This window comes from Aedes aegypti, unplaced genomic scaffold, assembly GCF_002204515.2.
Source record: "Aedes aegypti strain LVP_AGWG unplaced genomic scaffold, AaegL5.0 Primary Assembly AGWG_AaegL5_hic_scaff_1906_PBJ_arrow, whole genome shotgun sequence".
NCBI lineage: Eukaryota > Metazoa > Arthropoda > Insecta > Diptera > Culicidae > Aedes > Aedes aegypti.
In genome coordinates this window covers 22,902-34,049 of record NW_018735386.1, presented here as the reverse complement: position 1 = coordinate 34,049, position 11,148 = coordinate 22,902, and the positions used below count along the sequence as shown (strand labels likewise).

The 11,148-nt window shown below is 38.2% G+C and overlaps 1 long non-coding RNA gene across 2 annotated transcripts; it reads right to left on the bottom strand.

The window, feature by feature from the left end:
• Positions 1-285: 285 nt before the first annotated feature.
• On the bottom strand, positions 286-9,004 carry LOC5568666. 2 transcript variants are annotated; one of them, XR_002503004.1, is made up of 3 exons: positions 8,914-9,004; positions 8,638-8,773; positions 286-333 (listed from the first exon to the last, which is right to left on the bottom strand). It is a non-coding gene; the product is annotated as an uncharacterized LOC5568666 (long non-coding RNA). The 2 variants fall into 2 exon arrangements; XR_002503003.1 differs by having other exon boundaries at positions 8,910-8,998.
• Positions 9,005-11,148: the final 2,144 nt, after the last annotated feature.

Below are 11,148 nucleotides of genomic sequence, written 5' to 3'. Positions count from 1 at the left end.
AACATTACATAAAAAAAAGAATTAACAAAAAAAAAATATGTTTCTAGATCTAGAGGTATTACAAGCATAGCTAAATTTGATACTGTACAACATTTTAAGAAGTCAACGGAAAAACAAATCAACAAATTTTAAAAATCATGTTGAAAGGGCCCTGAGTCAATTGCCTACCTAGGTTGACAGTTTATGAAACGTGCACTTACCTTTTATGCGTTTGCTCTAGAGTACTGCGTAGCTGTTGGTCGGATTCCAGCACTTGAGCCTTACTTGTAGCATTTTCAATGTCTTCCGAACACTCCTGCAAATGAACCGAGGAAGACCGTCGCCTTTCAAAATCTGAAAGAAATACGTATAGATATGATTCCGCTGATATGTAGCTCAAACTTGACATAAACTAAAGCGAGTATCAACATCATAGGTTATTTCATACTTCATCCCCAGCCTGTAAGTATACCTTATAAGGCAAAGGAAGCGCCGGATTAAGATGAACAACATATTCTGTCCCAGAAGTGACGCAATAGCAGAAAGAAGCATGTGTAAAGATATCTCAAACAGCATACATTAGTTTCTCGATCATATCCCGGATCAGTTTTTTTTATGTTGCCGTGGATGTACCAACTGAAGCGTAATAAAATGAAAATCCCTAAACGTATTAACTCATTGCTCTTGGTAAAGATGGACAAATTATAAGTAAATTGCATGTTAGACGAGCGCTTTGACCAACTAAGCTAATATGGGTTAAGATATGGGTTATGAAGGAGATCTGCGTCAGCTATTGAGATTCGAATTTGAAAATTGTAACCTTTTGAGCTATTGGGTCATCAGGTGGCTTTATAGCTTAGTTAACAAAGCACTCGTCTAGTATACAAAAACTGGTGGGTTCAAATCCCACCTGCAAACTTTTTTTTTTCTTAATTTCACTTCTAATTTGCTCATTTTTGAGTGATGTAAAATTGAGCAGTAATAAAATCGAAAAACTATTGTATTGCATATCATAAGAATGAACGGACATAACGTTACATTGGCGTTTAGAGATTATGAATCATTAAATTACATCCCTCGGACTATAATATATGCTCATCATACCAGTAAGATAATGTCAAATGGTCCTATCTGCAAAAGAGAGTCTCTTTGGTTATGTTCACTTTCGATTCATGTTACAATAGCATATCTGGAAATTTTTGCCGTGCAGATCGAAAAAAAGGCCTGTAAAGAATCTTACGCCATCGCCATCACAAAGAATTTGAACTCGATGAAGAATTTGAATTGCTTTCTAGTAAGGATAAAGTAACAAATAAAAACCATATGCAAAGCGAAAAACAGAGTTTACACAGATTAAATAATACAAATAATGAATAACATTTTTGTTCCGCTTTTTTTTCCATATCAAAAACTGCATAAAACACGGCTTCCTTTTGTGAGTATAACAATTTGAATGATCTTATCATTTATGGCCCGTTGGCTGCAACTTGAAGTTAGTACATTATTAGTATTCAAATTTTTGATTCGTTTCTCAGCTCTAATTTCAGCCTGGTAAGGTATGCGTACAGTAAAAGTATGTATGAACATGTAAAAATACAGTGTTCTGGTATTTAACCATAGTTTTCGAAATAGAGTCGAAAGTACAAACATGTGTTGTTGTAGGCGGATGTTCTGTATTGGATCATAGTAGGAGTTGGAATAAAAACCTCTTTCATTTTAATGACGTTCACTGGATCAAGCTTTGATTTCTCTCCGTAATCCGAACGATTGGGACTGACTACACTACAATTGTCGACGACTCTGGAATCAAACCAAGCGAAAAGATGCTGAAAATTCCGATAACCCTCAAGCCTCAAGGAAAATTTTGAAAGTACTTTGAAAAAGTTCCCGTTGCAGCAAATGCGGCAGACTAGGACATTATGCACGATGTTGTAAAACCAGCAATACCGACAAGCGGCATCAACTCAGAATAGCAAGAATCGTGATCGAAAAGAGAAATTTGTGCGAGAATTGGATGACGTAACAAATACCGTCGAGATGCGTGAGTTGTTTCATCTTGAAGGCAAGCGTACTGTAAGTGCTTTGTCGGAGGTGTAAACGTTCGGTTCGTTATCGACACCGGAGAGGATGTGGAGGATGTACTAAGCGTTGATGATTGGAAAACCTTAAAATGTGTTGAATCAATGCTTTTGACACCAGGAAAGGCAGTGACAAAGTCTTCCGTATGGATCAATGAAGCCGAGTTGCTGTTGGCGAGATATTGTGTTCTGCAAGATAAATCCACGTAATGCGGTTATCTGAAAATGTCGATATACCGTCGCAGTGATAATGAAAATCATCAAATGTTTCAGATTTAGCCAATTTGAAACATTTGCGTCCTTGAAGAACGAAAAACATGGATTCAACAAAAAATATGCATTGTTTGCCGGCCTATAATTGGTTTTCATTTTTTTAAACAACACTGCAAATTTGGTTCAACAATTATTTTTGTGGATTTAGACAGCCGCGTACAAAACAGTTTTAAAAATATAATTTCTGTTTTAAAAACATAATTTTTGTTTAAACAAATATAAATTTTTGTTTTTAAAACAGTATGATTATTGTTTTAAAAAATTATGTTTTTATAACAACAAAGTTTTCTATTTGAAATAAAAATGTTATTTATTTAATCAAATTCGTCTACCTCGGATCATTGATAACGTCGGATAACAACTGCAGCAGAGAAATTCGAAGACGTATCATCGCCGGAAGTCGTGCTTACTATGGACTACACAAGACCTTGCGGTCTGGTAAACTTCACTTCCGTACCAAGTGTACCATGTACAAGACGCTATAAAGACCGGTAGTCCTCTACGGGCATGAGACGAGGACAATCTCGAAGAGGACCTGCAAGCGGTAGGAGTTTTTGAACGACGTGTGCTTAGAACGATCTTCGGCGGAGTATGTGAGAACGGCGTATGGAGGAGAAGAATGAACCACGAGCTTGCGCAATTCTACGGTGAACCCAGTATCACGAAAGTCGCCAAAGCTGGAAGGGTACGATGGGCGGGACACGTTGTGAGAATGCCGGACAACAATCCCGCAAAAATGGTGTTCAACTCAAATCCAGCCGGTACAGGACGAAGGGGAGCGCAACGAGCTAGGTGGTTTGACCAAGTGGAGCAGGATCTTGGAAGTGTGGGGCGATCGAGGAATTGGAGGTTAGCAGCCATGGACCGAGTTAGTTGGCGTAACATTGTGGCGCAGGTCATGTCTTGAAGGACGTAGAGCCAGCAAAAGTAAGTAAAGTAAGTTATTTAATCAAAGATAATTTAATTTGTTTAAATAATAAATCCATTTGCATTATTTGACATTTCCACATGCTGAAAGCTTTGGGTATCCTAATAAAAAAAAACAACATTGCATCACTTATTGCTGAATGTATAACATTTTAAAGTGATTGCCTTCAGTTTATTTAATATTCAAATTTTGCTGATGACTACATCTGAAACAAATATGTGTTTCATTATTATGTGGTTTAAAGGAATATTAAAAGACGGAATTACCTTCGCAATCTTTCAAGCATCAGTTTTTTCAATTTCTTCCATATACAAACACTCATTCAGAACTGATGTATTAAACTAAACAAAATAATTAAAGTGTAAAAGTGCAGTAAGAATTATAATTGACCTCCAAGAAGCTTTAGTGGCGAGGGGGAGGGGGAGTAAGCTCAAGCGTTACGACTCATACACAAATTTTAAATTTTTCATACAAAAAGCGTTACGAAGGGGAAGGGGGTAGATAACTTCCAATTTTAGCGTTACGTAATTAATTGACGCTGCCTTAGTGAAGATTGTCGATACATAACGATATTCATTTTACCATTAGGATTGATGCGACTAGTTTTCCATATATCGATATATGTAGTGTATAACCCATTAAATTTTCAGCTTCATCGGTTCACTAAAACTCGAGATTTGCTTCTGCAAAGTTTTGATGATAATTGTTAGAGTGAGTGTCCCGTTTCTTCTTTCTTGAATTGAAAAATGATTGTTTATCCATGCGTGAATAACCTAATCGTCATGATTTTTTCAATTGCCTGCAACCCCAAAGTCTGCACAGTGGACCTGGCCATTTTAATATTTGCGCTTAGTTAGATAATTGTTAGAGTGAGACAAAAGATAGGGAAAATAACACGGTCTCCCGTGTCACCTTAACTTCCTATTACCGATTTCAATTGGCTAAGAATTAAAACTACTGACTGCCTGTTCTGGTGGCAAAAGTCCACCTCACAGTTGACCCCTAATTCATGCGGCTTTAAGCTTACCGTGCCTAAGAATAAATGGTTAGGGTCTAAATAAAACCTGACGAGAAAACTTCTGATGATCAACTGTGGGCAAGAGCAAAGCAGCTAATCCATACTTGTCACTTTCCTTATAGCAAATTCCCACACAACTCCCTTTACGGGAAGATTGGACGTCTGGCTATTTGTAAAGAAATATGTCAGATAGTCATGGTCATAGTTACAACCTTGACTGGCCACTGTCGACTCAACTATCACATGGCAAATATTCAGCGTGCTGATATATTTGTGTGTGATAGTTGTGATCTTGATTATGGAACTTCTTATCACCTGATATGTAACTGTCCAGTTTTTGCGTAATTGCGATATCAATAAATTATTTGTAAAACTGAATTCAAAAGCCTGAATCTCAGGACATTTTGTTATTCTTAACCCACTGTGGTCAGTAGCTGTAGGCTCTCTTCACGCTCATGCGTTTTGCAGTGCCCTTTTTAGGGCGCTGTTCGAACCATTATTGTGGTATGGAGCTACATACTCTCATTTCGCTTATGCGATCTTCCCTGTTCAAGGGACGCCACTCCTATTTCTTCCCATCGTCCCTTCCCTTTCCACTCCCATCGGGTAGATGATGAAATAGGCTATATTATAGCGATGGCATAAATCTCACAAATGGCGGGGAACGTGCCTGATACCAACCCAATTTTCAAATGGTCAGGGATCGGTCAAATATTACGTAACGCATAGGGGGAGGGAGGGGGTCTTACATACACTGAAACAAGCGTGGCAGTAATGAAAACCATGAACGTGTTTTTAAATTTACTATTCCAACCACGACTGAGCTATCATGAACGCTTTTTATTTGCGTTTTGTTCCCTCTCAATCCAACCGCATCGATAGCCGAGCGGTAAGCGTTCGCGCTGGGAATCGCCAGATCCTCGGTTCGATTCTGGTTGCTGCAAGTTTTTAACCATGATATAGTAATTTTTACTATACAAATGGTGCCATGGTAAAATTGAATGCACAAATATTCTAAATAAATGCGAATTTAGTCTGCATAAATCAAGTGGCGTTGTGTATTTAATTTAACCCTCTGATATAGTATTTTCAACCGCAACGCTGTTCTCAGTGTTGTGTTACGGTCCATACAAAAAAATACAATTTTCCATACAAAAGCTGTTACGTGGGGGAGGGAGGGGGTCTAAAATTGGCAAATTTAGCGTAACGTAATATTTGAATGAACCCTCGCAGTACGCATGCGCTCTACTCTATCATAACATTTATCTCAACCCGAACGCATTTCCAGTTTCAAGACCCATTTAGGCGATCTCTGTCAAAAAAATATGAAATCCTGTTTTGCGCGGCTTTTCCGTTTTTACAGCACGTTCGAGATTCAATCGCTAGACACGCTAAACTTTCGCCAGTCATGACTCATTTTTTTATAATACTCTACTTGGAACCTATGTTTACTACAGTCATGACGCCGAGCCTGCCGCAAATAGTCATCCAACGCTGGTTGAGTGAGGATGACTATTCTTCTTTTAGTTTTGTCGTCGCCTTTTTCCATTTGACAGTGGCGATAGGCCTTTTGATGTGACAGATCCGTCTATGAGCCTATAGGCATATATGCATGCTATAAAACGTTTGACTTTTACTGTGCGCCCTGTTTTCAAGTCACACGGCGCACAGTAAAAGTCAAAAGAACAAAACTCGCATAACCTGTGACTCACCCTAAAAACCATTGGTAACCGAGTGTGTAGCTTGTTTTTACCAAGCAAACGAATAGATTTACACCTTATTCAACAATGTTACGATACAGAGAAGATCCTTCTCTATCTTCCAGTAGTGATAGTTTTCATCCTGGGCAATTCATTTGCCTAGAAACAAGGAACTACACACTCGGCTACCAGTGGCTTTTAGGGCGTGATCACAAGCTATGCGAGAAAAGAATTTATGGCCCCTCTTTATGGGGACTCTGCACTGTTTTGATTTTGTATTGAATTTTGACATTTACTGGCCTTGTTGTTTACTAGTTTCAAGGAGGAGTGAAGAGAGGGGATGAAATTTGTGCAGAGCCCCATATTCTGATTCGTCGATGAACGGTTATCTTTAAACGAGCTTTACCATTATGTACTTACATCCGAAAATTGAAATAAAAATCTAAGATATTGACCATTGCACGAAATTTTAGATTCTAATGAAATTGTTCATGTGCTAGATACAATTTGCACACTTACTAACATCAGCAGGCGTATGCTACAAAAGCTGTTTATGACGTTTCACAATATTTCAAAGCAGTCAAATAGATTGCATCGAAAGTTCTTTTTTTTGTGTATTCGAAACAACCAGCATTGGTGTAAAAAAATTTCCACCGTTTTGCCAGCTACACCCCACTAACAGACTTCTTTTCACGGCAATTGGTCCTTGAAATCGCAAACGGCAATAGCCAGCAGCCGTAAAGCTCCTTTGAGAAACTTTTATTTGCTTGATCCAAAATAATCAAATCATCCGTTGTCAGCTTCAAGTCGATTAGCGATTCATGCCGAAAGAGCGGAAGTACTTTAGCAACTTGATCTTCATCGGTCTCTATTAGTTCACCCAAGTACCGTGTTGATTCAAAGTATCCGGATGCTTCGAATCCCGGGCCCCCTTTCTTAAATCACCCAAAAAATATATTATCGACAACTTTTATGCATGGAGAATCGGAATTAGGTTCAAAAACACCGTAAAAAAGGCCAGTGTCCGGCTTCCGAAGCGTCCGGCAATTCGATGCATCACGATATTTCACGTTGAGTAACGAACTGAACTCGTCATCTAGAGATATAAATACTGCACAGGGCACTGAAGCATTCTTCCGGTGGCATTTCTGGCTATGTTTAGATTGTATTCAGGGACCGAGTGAAAAAAATTCACCGATGATGTCAATTATGTTATGGGAATCGTTCGTACAGTGAATCCACAATTAAGAATCACCCACAATTTATGAATCAGCTGCCTTTAAAGGACAAAATAACAGTAAAAAATAGCACAAAACATCACGGAAACATTTTCGGTTATAATTTATTTGAGTAAAATTGTTTACGTGATGTTTTGTGTTGATTTTTGTTGTTATTTTGTCATTTAAAGTCAGCTGATTCATAAATTGTGGACGATTCTTAATTGTGGATCCACTGTATAACATCATAACAAAGACGAGAAAATAGTATCAAAGCAGCCTTCAAACTGTAATGTACGTGTATGTGTGAGGTGTTCAAATGTTCACTGTGCAAAAATTTTCTGCACAGTAGTCTAATAAGGTGCAAAATGCTCAATAATTGGGAAGATTTCAACTTTGATCATAAGTTAACTTGCGCCGCCTCTGAAGAAGTGCTACGGCGCACCAGTGCGCCACGGCGCACGGCTAGGGAAGTACTTGTTTAAGCTAAGTATGCTGTTTCGCTCAAGAAAAGTAAAGAAATTTCTTGACTGAATGGGTCAAGAAATTTCCTACAGAGAGCTCCATTTGAAATGACATTTCTTCTCATCTGCGTACTGCGATCAAAGAAACGTGATTTTCTTGATCATTTCTTGGAAGAAATTTCCCACGCATCGAGATAGGCGATTACTTTTCTTGTCAGCAGCAAATCGGCCGTTAAGCTAGGTATGCTGTTCCGCTCAAGAAAAGTAAAAATTTCTGCTCAATGGTCAAGAAATTTCCTGCAGTGAGCTCCATTTGAAATGACATTTCTGTTCAACTGCGTACTGCGATCAAAGAAAAATGCCTTTCTTGAGCATTTCTTGCAAGAAATTTCCCACGCATTGAGATAGGCGATTACTTTTCTGTTGAGGTGCATACTTCGCTTTAAGCCTGATTCGCTGCTGACAAGTAATTTCTTGGCCTATCTTGATGCATGGAAAATTCCTGCAAGGAATCGATCAAGGAAGCGCATCTGATCGCAGTACGCACTTGAAAAGAGATGTCAGTTCAAACGGGAGTCGCTGTAGAAAATTTCTGCAAGGAATCGGCGAGAAATTTCTTTAGCGATTCCTGTTCAGCAGCAAATCAGGCTTTAGGGTGAAGATGGAACGAAGCCAAGCCTAGAGTACAAGAGCACAAATCTAGAAAACCAAACAGCCGTTCAAGCTAAAAATTTGATCGATTGATCACTCGCTGGTGAAATTTTCAGAGTGAACTGCTGCCTGGTTCTCCAGGCTTTTGAAAATTTGAGGTGTGCCTTCGTTGCATCTTCACCTTAACTAGTGCGTTAGAATTTGGCCGACCGCACATACGATTCGATTTGCTGTTTAGATTTGTTGTTTGATTTGCTGATTTAGACAGGCTTAATTTATGTAGTTTTAATCTAATCGTACAATGTGGAAGAACTACAGACTAGCTTTACCTTCAATCCGGTCAGCTCATTGATCATTTCCGAGATCGAGATTTGGTCGGACTTGGAAAATAGCGACAGAAATACGTCAGCTTCGTCTACCAAGCAAACCCGGCAGCAATCCATAATGTTTTAGTTGATACTCCTACTGCGAAATAGTGATACAAACAGTAATATCAGACACTTTGATTTTGAAAAAAATTTCTTCAATAGCCAATTGAAATATATGACTACATCATTTAAAACAAAATTATAATTCAATTTTAATAACATTTTGCGTATACCTACGAGCTTTGATAATCCAAATCAAAGTATCCCTTCAAGAAATGTTGATCCAAACCATGTAAACAACGAATCAATCGACAACAACAGACCAAACACAGTAAAAAAAAGTGGGACGTTACGAAGTTTGACATTTGCAGGTCGCACAAACACGCTAACTTTGAAGTACCCTTTAAATGAGTTCCATGTACCCATTTTCATAATCAATATGGGAATGTCAGAAAAAGGGTATTTTTTAATGACATAAAAAAGGGTACTTTAGCTCCATTTCGAAGTTTCCCGTCTCGTGGAAATAATGGGTAAATTGTATACATGCTTGTTTGATATCATCATATCCGCCATTGTTCGAATTTGTTCCGTTGCCACCCGGCATTACTGAAAAACAAATTGTGAAAAGTGGAATTCACGCGTTATTTCAAACCAATCCAGTGACCATTTTTGTGCTGATAGTTTTGTTTCTAACGATGCTTTTCTAACACGTAAGTAATGCGACGATTTTCTCTTGAATGACATCTTTACAAATTGCTTTATTGTTGCAGATACTTCGACATCTGTGTCAATTCACCCAAACTGTTCGGCCGGCTCCAAGGAGGATTTTTTGAAGCAGTTAAAGTGATCCAGATTCTTCATTTCCAAGTGCCGTATGTTTGGAAACTTCCGACAAAAGGAACAAAATAATGATATAATTTCTTAAATTTGTAGATTAAAATAATAAAACTGAACAATAAATGTAAGCTACATTTATGAAGTTTTTGGATGGTCTTTTGATATATTTCTCAAACTTTTTATTTCTGGATCCCTAATCTCAATCTGCGGCAACATTCATCCAAAAAATGAGGTTTTATTACCCATTTTCATTGTAAAGACCAAGAGTGAAAAATACCCATTATTTGAAGTTCAAAGCCAATACTCTTTAATGAGTAAGTCGACTTTACTCTTTTAATGAGTTAAGCCACTTTAGTTGGAAATGGGTATTATTTTACCCATTAATGGGTACTTTCATGTTAGCGTGTACTCTTTTAATGAGTTAAGCCACTTTAGTTGGAAATGGGTATTATTTTACCCATTAATGGGTACTTTCATGTTAGCGTGAAGAGTAATCCGAGCTACACCATTTCTATATATACCTGGTATAAATATGCACGGAGACATCTTGCTTAATTTTTCACAATAAAAAAACTGTGTTTTGACGGTAACTACATCTTATGGCAATGGGGCTCTGCACAAAAATCTTCCTCTCTCTTTCACTCTTACAGAAAATTTGTAAACAACAAGGCCAGTAAAAGTCAAAAACCCATACAAAAACAAAAACAATGCAGAGCCTCATATACTGGGTGTCAATTGAAAATCTAAAATTTCGCGACCGTCACGAAATTATGTAAGATTTTGAATACTAATAATTCAACCCTTTATCGGTAGATTTTTAATCTTTTCCCACCAATCAGTCGGAAATTTAATACTCAATGGAGAAAACTTGATTTTTGACGATAGAATGTCGAAAATTGGGAAAATGTCGACTCCTTTCTTATGCAACCAAACACGTTCAAACACGTGGGTTGGGAAGCGCACTATCAAAGCAGACCAATTTCTGCTTCTTCGCTCATCTTCTTCTTGCCGTTAACTACGTCTGACGGCAATAAATTGGAAAACAAAAAATAGTTTCCGCGGCAACCTGGAATCGAACCAAGGACCTTCCGATCGATAGGCTCGTGCGTACACCCCGCCTATCGAAGCCTTGGTATGGAGTGATGTTAAAACGATACATAAAGCGTTCGTATAGGCCTTTTCATGTGACAGATCCGTCTATGCGTTTGTTTACATCGGTGGAGGACCGGTGCTAACACGGGCCTGTCATTTTCATAGAAGAACTGTCAAAGTGCTTCCCGATCAGCTGATTTGAGACATCATGTGAATAGGCCTATTGCAATAATCGTTCCATTGTTCATAAGGCAAAATCTATGAATTTCGATAGTCCAGTTCGCTGCGTGTATGCTGCTGAGAAGTAGAGCTGATTCCATAACGTCGGTAACGCCTGGCACGCAAACCAAAATATTCCGTACGGAAAAATGTACCACACAGCAAAAAATTATGTAATTGGCATCGACGTAATTCAGCCGATGTAATGAAAATCCGATGTAACAGCAAAAATCAGATGCAAAATAGCATCTTTTTGATGTTATATTACATCGCCCTGAAATTACACAAAATCTAGATTACCATATCCCATTACATGGTACTTGT